Source organism: Pezoporus occidentalis, unplaced genomic scaffold (assembly GCF_034315485.1).
Source record: "Pezoporus occidentalis ecotype Australia unplaced genomic scaffold, CSIRO_AGI_Poc_V1 ctg31, whole genome shotgun sequence".
NCBI classification, from domain to species: Eukaryota; Metazoa; Chordata; class Aves; order Psittaciformes; family Psittacidae; genus Pezoporus; species Pezoporus occidentalis.
The window spans coordinates 5,923,977-5,929,976 of NW_026915052.1; the positions used below are offsets into that span (position 1 = coordinate 5,923,977).

Here is a 6,000-nt window from a genome sequence, read left to right on the forward strand (position 1 = left end):
TCTTTAATGACATCTGTGTTCTCCAAAGTGTCCATACTGCAATTCAATTTGGTATTACTTGGGTGATCAAAAACTGTAATTGGTGACAAGTTCCCAGCAATAACCAAGAAGTTTAATAAAACAGAATCCAGAAGCATCTGTAACCCACCACCAAAGACCCGACTTTTACCGGAGTGTCTCTCCAACCAGAAAGACATCACGTTCCCACCTAACAAATATACACAGTCTCTGTATGCACCTGGCACACATGCATCGATTATCTCTGAGCTTGCAGGTGATAGCCATCCATCAGATACTAGATTAAAAAGCAACTAATTCCCCGTAACTCACTAAGCCACAACCCTGGATGGAAGAAACAGGTGGTCAAAATGAATCCAACCTAGAACTGAAACCACAGCACGAACAGAGGGCTCTGTACCATACATCATCAGTGCTCTGAAACGGGCAGCCTCCAAAGCAAAGCAGTGAAGTCTGAACAAATTCCATCACTGCCAGCAGAAATGGACTAGGAGAAGGGAGGTCACTCCCCTCATACTTAGCCCATGAAATTTTATTGTTTATCAGTATCCCTCAGGCTTTTCCAGTAACACTTTATTTTCTGTTTTTTCCCCCAGAAACAAGGTGTTCAGTGTTTGGGTTTTTTTAATTACAAAGCTGATATATCTCACCGGTTATAATTATCAACTCCAAGAAATAGATGCTTGCCTAGAGAGGAGAAATGCATGAAAATTGATGCTGGCACAAGAGATATGTAAGGATTCCTTAATTTCATTAATAAATATGAGAACACCATAGCCTGCAGAATAAAGCTCAATAACCCACAGCTACCAGAGTTACTTGGAACAAACTCCTTTAGTTCCAGAGCAATTAGGATAGAACCTGATGAACATTCAAGGCTTTCACTCTCCCTTCAAAACTGCATGCACAGTAGTCATGTGAGCTAGACTTACTTGTTAATGTCAAAAGGAGACTAGACCTTGTTTGGAGGCTTGGTTTAAGCACTGAGCAATTTGCAAACTGTTGAACAAAACTGCTAAGATTGAATGTCTGGAAACGCAACACTTAAGTGTGAAAGTTAACACTTCTAACCTTGTGCTGTAACAGAATGCAGGGACCGTGCAACCTACCTCTGCACCTTGAATTCAGCAATCTAGGTGCATTGGGGGGATTAAAAAAAAAAAAAATTCAAAAAAATCAATATCCTTTCCAATAACCACAAGTAAAAAAAGAAGCTACAAGCCAAACTAGTCTGTAGAAAGGACAATCCTATTATTAAAACCAGAAAAAAAGCACAAAGGCACAAAATTCTGCAATCTGCAGCTAACTTACTCCAGGTGTTTCTGCGTTAATGCTTGCCAAGATTGCAACTTGGCAGCCTCCTGCTCTATGGGCTAAACCGTCGTCTGGTAATCTGAATTTGAATGACGATAAAGCCCAAAAAAAGTACATCAACAAAAAAATCCAAAGTCCAGAGGAACTACTTTTTCTATTCTTTGTGTCAAGGAAGTTTGGAATGCCTTTTCCCTACAATATCTACCCAAAAACCACTCCCCGCTTGCTACTGCAGTCCTGCTATCAGGGTTGTGTCTTTATCTGCCTGTCTCCTTCAAAGGAAGAGAGGTGGTAAAGGGGTATTATAAAGGAGCCATGCACAGAAGATTTGGTACCACAGCACAAGGAAGCAGGAAAACATTAAATGTCATCCAGCACTAACCTGCAGCATGAGCTCCACCTGGGTCCTTCAATCAGCTATGCCAGAGCACTTATTTTATAAGGGGGAACTTAAGCTATTTTTAATTCACACTGTGAAGAACAGAGGATCCCTTCTCATTGTCTAACAAGATGTTCATAGACACAGCTCCAACAGCAGCAAACCTGCTGTACCTGGTATATTTTAAAACACACATTCAAGCTGTGCCTAATATATCTGTTTTAGTAAAAGACTCTATTCAAGACAGTGGCAACAAGTAAGAGTAATTTCTCGGAATAGAAGAGCAAGTTAACTCCAGGTCAACGTACTACTGAAGATGCGTAAACCAGAGAAAGTTCCTTTTCCATAAAACCCTTAGAGGGGAAGAAAAAAAAAAAAAAGAGAGGAATGATTAACAGTCCTCATTTATGGCCATCTAGGAATGGTTCCCAGTGAACAGAGGGCATCTGAGGTAAGTATGACCTGGCTGCTTCAGCCTGTGTCTGCATAGGCCTGAATACTGTCAAAAGCTAAACAACTCTTTCTTTCTCTTAGCCTTCTGTTTGCTTGCTTTTCAATATGCGTTTCTGTAATACCTATTTCAACACCAAAGTATCCTCACAGAGCTGAAGTGGAGTAAGTCATGAATGGCATGACATCAGCATCCTATCACAGTGCTGCTGGTTTTATGCATATATTAATTCCTTAGTGGTTATTAACTTTTTCATAAATAACAACTCACTTCCCTACACACTGCAGCAGCAAAACCTGCTTTAAGGAATCAGTCAAACCAACCACCCAACAGAAGGTGGAGCAGAATCATCTTTTCCGTATTTGGGAGAGTTGCATTAAGGTTCCTTCTCTTGTTCTCTTCTGTTTATTATGCTCGCCTTCTTTTGTCTCTACAAAAATCAAGACATGAATCTGTCCTCACTGCCCTCTATCCAAGATGAAATTTATATTAATTTCTACTCACATCCTGAAGCAGGGTGGGAAGAAAAGGAATTCTTCCATAATGTTGAAGCAGAAACCGAACCTTACAGGATGCAGGAACCTCCATGATAATCACCTCATCTTCATGAAGGAGAGGAAGCAAGAGACTGAAGGAGGATGAGACCCACCAACCTCAGCCCTGCCCCTGCCTCACCTGGCATGTTAGACTATCCAGGCTGTACTAGTTAGCCCAGATCAGAAAGTAGGCTACAGCAAAGCATGCTCCTGGATTAATACTTGGCCCATCACACTATCAGTTACCAATGCCCACTGCCCTGGTTTAGCACAATCCTGATGCTCCCAGGACACCCCAAGCCCTAACGTTCATCCTTACATGTTCTTACAACACACAGCAGGAGGACCAGGTAAAAAAGGATCCAGCTGCCCATGTGTGCCTACCTTGGCCACATGACACTGTCATGAGAAACGCAAGAACCGGAGAATGGGGCGTGTATTCAGGCCCATTACATGGGATATCATGAGCAACCCAAGCTCTCTTCCCACAGCTGACCCCAGATCCCAGCGTAAACTCACAGCTGACAGCCAACTGCAGCTGAACATCACAGACACAACAGTGTTGGGCTCCAGCCAACATTTCAAGTGGAGAGTACAGATAGGTGTCCCTACCAGGCCTCAACCAGTAAAGTATATCTCCCATGCTGCACAGGGTGTTTTGCAGGAGCAGCAGTGGCTTCAGCACGTTCAAGGCCCTCTAAGCCCCAGTAGCTTTGCACCATGACAAAGTTACCAAATCTGGGCAGATAGCTTTTCAAGAAAGCTTAGAAGGACCAGGTTGTTCCACCATTTTAGTTTGCTTTACAAAAATGCACTGTGGGCCCCAAGTTAGGTGTGGCCACCAGTATTTGCTACTAGATATTTTATAACAAATGACACCATGTCTAAACTGGTATTTCACAGAAGCAAGTACAGCTTGTCACATAGACAGGAGGTTAATATTGTTCAGGTGATGGACCAGAGTTAACCATATGCAGCTGTCAAAGCTACAACCACAGCTACAGTTTAAGAGGACAAACTAAACTGCCTATTTCAAAACTGAGTGATGCCCGGTAAGAGACTTCTTCATATCCTCTCTGTCAAAGACAGAGCCCAGACAAAATCCTCTTTATGTTCCCAAACAAGAACAAGTCCTTTTATAGTTTACACTTATGCAATTTAAGAACCATGCTGCTAAGAACGCCTGTACCAACATGAGATGCATTTAATCAAATTCCATTTTAAAGTTTTTGTAAGAGAAGTTTTGTTCTGTCCCCAAACAAATCAAGCCAGTCCTGAACCTGTTTAATTCTTAATCACTTACAGAACATTTTTGTAAGACGACAAATGAATGTTGGAGCTACAGGTTACCTGAGGCTGGATCAATTCTTAAATTTACCACTGCTGCACACTAAAAAACAGTTCTATAAACCTTGCATACAATACAAACCCTCCTATTTAAAAAATCAAAAGTAGTTCCACAGTGTCTTTAAATCTGTTAACTCAGACAAATGTTGTGGCTGTCATCAGGAAATTAACTATTACATAAAAGTAATTACGAGTCATGCAGTATGTCAATGTTATTTACCTGTAAACAAATATTCTTCTGAATTAAGTGTTAGGAACTCCCCTTTATAACTGTATTTTGAAATGTACATCCTTCCGTGGTATAAATAAAACAAACGAGCAAATCAGAGATTTGCTTCTTATGTGTTAGAGGTGGTAGGAAAACAAAGCAAAAACAGTTAAATACTCCCCCCCCCCCCCCGGGGGACCGGCAATGGTGGGAATATTTATAAGGTGCAAGCTACATTAACATCAGTAGCGTACTGTCAGTAAAATATGTAAGCCCCAGCACGTTCATATACTTTATTATAATCATGCGTTTTACAGAGGAACAGAAGCAAAAGTCCTACAACTCTCAAAGAACATTTAGACAAATGCAGAATTCCACCTGGAGGGGCAGGGGGGGAAGCTGCATACAGCTCCTACAGTTCTGCAAAACGCGACTACAAAAAAAAACAGTATCAAGTCCACAAACGCCGCACAGCCACCTACCCACGCCAAATGCCCACGGAGATAATCACACCCCCGTCGGCAAACACTTAGTGGTCCGCAAAGCGGAGCTAGGCTGAACAACGCGCCTACAGAAGACAAGGAGAAAAAATGGGGGCGTGGGAAGGGGTAGAAATAGGAGGGAGGGAGGGAGGGGGCACTTGGCTACTTTATTTGCCACAATATACGAAATGTCCCACCACCACCCCCTTTCCCGTGGGACGTTCGGGCAGGTCCCGGGCGACCCCAGCCCCGGCCGGCACGGTAGAGCGGCGGCTCCGAACGGACCAGGACAGGCCCGAGGGCCGCCGCGGGTATCCCCCGCCCTCTCATCCACCGCATCCTGGGAAGCCAACAGCTTCCTGCCCGCCCAGGGCGCCTCCGGCAGGACGCCGGCCGGGGACGCCCGCAGCCCGGATCCCCTCACCCCTCCACCCCGCCGGCCACCCCGGAGAGCCGCAGCCCCGTGGTGCCCAGGTGGAGCGGCGGGGCAGCTCCTCACCCGCCGTCGCGGCCTAGGCGGGTCTGCAACCACCGCCCGGGAGAGGCGGAGGGCGGTCGCCCCCTTCCCTTCCCGGCCCCGCACAATGCGGCTGGCACAGCGCGGCCGAACGGAGCAGGCCCCGGCCCGCCGCTTCCTTTCCCCAGCCCTTCCCAGGCGGAGGAGTGGGTCACTTACATGGCTGGAGCCTGGGAGGAGGTGATGGGAGGGTGGCGGCGGCAGGGGAAGGGAGCCGGGGAAGGAGGCAGGGGAATGGGAGGGAAGGGGGGAGCGAGCCAGCGAGCAAGCGGGGGGAAGGGGAAGGCTGGCGAGGCGGGCTCTCCGGCGGGTGCGGAGCGAAGGCCTCAATGGGCTCCCGGCAGCAGCCGCCTCCTCACCATCCCCGGGCGGCGGGCGGCGGGGCGGCTCCTCCTCCCCCTCTCGCAGGCGCTCGGCCCATGGGGCTCACACGCCCGCTCCGGCTGCCGGCTTGCCTCCCCCGCCGCTCCGCCTCGCCCCCGCCACTGCCCTGCCTCCGGCCGGGAGGGGCAGGCCGCCCCTCGTCTCGCTCAGCAGCCCCGCTGCTGCCGCCTCCCCACCACCACCGGGCCGAGCTCCCGCAGCCGAGGCCGGGCTCGTCCCACACGCGTCTCCGCAGCGTTCGCTCACATCCTCCGGGGAGCGGCCGCCGGGTCCTACCGCCGCCGCGCCTCTTCCCGCCCGCCCCACCGTGCCGAGGGGCTGTCCCGCTCCGCGCCGCTCCCCGGGGAGGGGGGTATCCGCCGCC

General features: G+C 48.3%; 1 protein-coding gene across 2 annotated transcripts in view; it reads right to left on the minus strand.

Annotated features, from left to right (window-relative positions):
• Nucleotides 1-5,503, minus strand: part of AKT1 (AKT serine/threonine kinase 1) — a 76,008-nt gene extending 70,505 nt beyond the window's left edge. Inside the window, exon 1 of one of the 2 annotated variants that reach the window (XM_062628094.1) lies at nucleotides 5,412-5,503. The gene's annotated coding sequence lies outside the window, so the exon portion shown is untranslated. Of the gene's footprint in view, nucleotides 1-4,265; nucleotides 4,343-5,411 lie in introns of those variants that run through there. The other variant, XM_062628095.1, reaches the window with a different exon arrangement.
• Nucleotides 5,504-6,000: the final 497 nt, after the last annotated feature.